At 43.0% G+C, this 4,108-nt stretch overlaps 1 protein-coding gene and 1 pseudogene across 2 annotated transcripts in view; one reads left to right on the top strand and one right to left on the bottom strand.

The window, feature by feature from the left end:
• The window catches only part of ZNF26 (zinc finger protein 26), a 27,242-nt gene that overhangs the window by 20,351 nt on the left and 2,783 nt on the right, over positions 1-4,108 (bottom strand). The gene's annotated exons all lie outside the window — the stretch shown is intronic.
• LOC119468820 lies at positions 191-303 on the top strand (annotated as a pseudogene).

Genomic DNA, 4,108 nt, shown 5'->3' with positions numbered 1-4,108 from the left:
ACCCAGGAGGCGGAGGCTGCAGTGAGCCGAGATCGCACCATTGCACTCCAGCCTGGGTAACAAGAGCAAAACTCCGTCTCCAAAAAAAAAAAAAAGAAATAAACAATGGATACCTGAAATGAGCATCACCAGGAGAATGGCCAATACAAGTTTGTCAGTATTGTAATGCCAATACAAAGATGTAGAGCCAACCATCCTTCTCATGGGGTTGTGCTACTGTCCAATGAGTACATGGTGAGGGCAATGCTGCAAAAGCCTACACAACACACCTGCATCAACCACCGTGGTACAATTTTTTGAAAAATGGAAAACCTCTTTTCCATGAAAATAAAAAAGGATGTAGGGTAAATGTAACTCTCCATTCCTGACACTGGGAATATAAAGTCATTTCACCACTTTTGAAAACTGAGACTATGTACTAAATTTAAATGTATGTATACAGTGACTCAACAATGTCACTCGTAAGTATATGCCCAGTGGTTCTCATGGGTGGGTGGGAGATTTTGCCCCCCAGGGGACATCTGACAGTGTCTGGAGCCATTTACGGCTGTCACAGCGGGGCAGTGCTACGGGTACCTACACAGATAAAGCCAGGAGTGCTGCTCATCATCCCACAGTGCCCAGGACGTCCCTCCACAATGAAGAATTATTCAGTCCAAAATGTCAACAGTGCTGAGGCTGAAAGATCCTGGTATATGCCTAACAGAAATGACAGCTGATGTCCACCAAAAGAAACATACAAAAATGTTCACAGTAGTGTTATCCAAAATAGCTAGTAACTGAAAACCACCTAAACACTCATGCTGATGACAACAGATAAATTATGAAATGCTCATACAACAGAATATCATACAACTTCACAAAAATAAGCCAACACAAACATTTTAAGGATACAAACATCTGCATCAAAAAGGTATGGGGAAAGAACTAGAAGAACATATATTGAACCAATTACCTCCAAGGAGAAAGAGGGGATTGGGATGGGTGGGTGGTTGTAAGAGACTGAATTGTGTTCTAAGAGAATGTAGGAAAATAACAAATGTATCATCAAAAATTAGTAGTTGCAGTTCAATATGTAAAGAGCTTAGAAGTAAAAACTTAACAAACTGAAAAATCAACAAGTCTTCTTAGATCTGAAAGAGAAGTGAAGACACAGGGCAAACCACAGTCCCCAAAATTAGAGACAGGCAGATACCCAGTACTCACCAGAGCACAAGCCTCTGTGATAAACAGTGTCAGGACAGAAATACCTGAACTGCAATTGATAAATTGCTAGGGGCTAGGTGTGCACATGCCTGAAGTTAAAAAGTCCAGGGGAACCCAGTCATGGTGGGAACTGGGGGAGATGAGGTCCCAAGGTTTGCTGAGATTTACTTTCAGGAGCTCAACCAGGTTCCCGGAGCCTAATATACTGGGGTTTTGTCACAGCCTAACTAACCTGAGGGAAGAAAGATATACCAAATCCACCCTCGCCTATCCAAACTGTGCCATCTAAGGGATGCGGTGGGGATGGCCTGGGAAATACTTGTGAGGTTCAGGCTCCAGGGGAAAAGTTCACAAAAAGACAGACCTACTCATAGGCCTACAGAATGCTCACCCTTTCCTGACGTCTTACCACCACATTAGTAAAGTACTAGTAAAAGTAATTCTTTTTACGCCGTACATCACGTCCAGCTATCAACGAAAAGGGACAAGGAAATACTAAAAGGCAAAAAAACACAGACAGGGCAAGCATCAGAACCAGACATGACAGGGATGTTGGGGTGTCAGACAAAACTTAAAACCACCATGATTGATATGCTATGGGCTCTAGTGAATCAAGCAGACAGCATGCAAGAATAGATAGGCAGGCCGGGCGCGGTGGCTCACGCCTGTAATCCCAACACTTTGGGAGGCTGAGGTGGGCAGATCACAAAAAAAACCCATCACAACAGAATTCTATACCCTGCAAATTTATCCTTCAAAAGTAAAGAAAGACATTCTCAAACAAAAACTAAGAGAATTTATTGCTATTGCAAGTAAACCTGCCTTGGCTAGGCAGAAAAGGAACATACAGGTCAGAATCACAGATATACTTTTTTCTTTTTTTTTAGACAGGGTCTTGCTCTGTCGCCCAGGCTGGAGTACAGTGGCACAATCTTGGCTCACTGAGACCTCTGCCTCCCACGTTCAAGCAATTCTCATACCTCAGCCTCCCAAGTAGTTAGGACTACAGGCGTGCACCACCACACCTGGCTAATTTTTGTATATGTAGTAGAGACGGGTTTCGCCATGTTAGCCAGGATGGTCTTTTCCTGACATCAAGTGATCCACCCGCCTCAACCTCCCAAAGTCCTGGGATTACAGGCATGACCCACCATGTCAGGCCACAGATGTATATTTACAAAATTGAGAACATCAAAGAAAGAATAAGTGAAAGTAAGATCAAAACTTTTTTCTTATCTTTTTTTCTTGAGACAGTCTCATTCTGTTGCCCAAGCTGGAGCACACTGGTACAGCAGCCTCAAACTCTTAGGCTCAAGTGATTCTCCCACCTCAGCCTCCCAAGTAGCTGGGGCTACAGGTGCACACTACCATACCTAGCTTTTTTGTTTGTTTGTTTGTTTTTTGTAGAGGCAATGTCTCTATGTTGCCCAGGCTGGTCTCAAACTCCTGGCTTCTGGTGAGCCTCCTGCCCTCAGTCTCCCAAAGTGCAGGGATTAAAGGCATCACCCACCATGCCCAGATAATTTTCTTATTCCTAGTTGACCTAGTCTGTTCAAAATAATAATAGTGGCTGGGCATGGTGGCTCACCCCTGTAATCTCAGCACTTTGGGAGGCCAAGGCAGGCAGATTACCTGAGGTCAGGAGTTTGAGACCAGCTGGCCAACATAGTGAAACCCTGTCTCTACTAAAAATACAAAAATTAGCCAGGCATGGTGGCACACACCTATAGTCCCAGCTACTCAGGAGGCTGAGGCAGGAGAATCGCTTGAACCCAAGAGGTGGAGGTTGCAGTTAGCTGAGATCACACCACTGCATTCCAGCCTGGGCAACAGACCAAGACTCCATCTNGCATTCCAGCCTGGGCAACAGACCAAGACTCCATCTAAAAAAAAAAAAAAAAAGGAATAGTAACAATGTATTCAATTATGTATGGTATGTATTCTTACATATAAGTGAAATGAATATCAGCAATGTTATTAGGAATATACTCCTCCTGAAGGGAGGAAGAAATATTATTTAATTATTAAAAATTACTACCTGTGAAGCAGAAGTGTTATTTGAAACTGGGCTTGGATTAACTGTAAATGTATAATGCAACCTCTAGGTCAACCACAAAAAAACAACACCAACAACAAAAATAACTAATATGCTAACAAAGGAGAGAAAAATGGAATAATACGAAATGCTCAATTAAAACCACAGAAGGGCTGGGCACAGTGGCCCATGTCTGCAATCCCAGCACTTTGGAAGGCCAAAGTGGGAGGGTTACTTCAGCCCAGAAGTTCAAGAGCAGCCTGGGCAACATGGTAAGTCACTGTCTCAACAAAAAATTTAAAAATTAGCTTAGTGTGGTGGCATGCACTTGTAAGTCCCTGTTACTTGGGAGGATCACTTGAGCCCAGGAGGTTAAGGCTGCAGTGAGCCATGATTGCACCACTGCACTCCAGCCTGGGCAACAAAGCAAGACTCTATCTTCACACAAAAAAAGGAAATAAATGGAGAAAGATATACCATATAAATTAGGCATAAAGATCTTCCTCAACACTTGGCTCACACCTGTAATCTCCTGAAACTAAGTGATTATACCAGGGTTGCAGGATACAAAGTTAATATACAAAAGTCAATCCCTTTCCTGTACACAGATGTAAGCCGAATTTGAAATAAAAAACACAATACCCTTTACAGTAGCACCCACAAAAATGAAATACTTAGGTATAAGTCTAATAAAATATCTGATGATACTAAATAAAATCTATATAAGAAAAACTACCAAACACTGCTGAATGACAACTAAGAACTAGATAGTGCCGGGCGCGGTGGCTCAAGCCTGTAATCCCAGCACTTTGGGAGGCCGAGGCGGGTGGATCACGAGGTCCAGAGATCGAGACCATCCTGGTCAAC

This window comes from Cebus imitator, unplaced genomic scaffold (genome assembly GCF_001604975.1).
Source record: "Cebus imitator isolate Cc_AM_T3 unplaced genomic scaffold, Cebus_imitator-1.0 Scaffold497, whole genome shotgun sequence".
Classification (NCBI taxonomy): domain Eukaryota; kingdom Metazoa; phylum Chordata; class Mammalia; order Primates; family Cebidae; genus Cebus; species Cebus imitator.
This window is presented reverse-complemented; position numbering and strand designations above follow the sequence as displayed.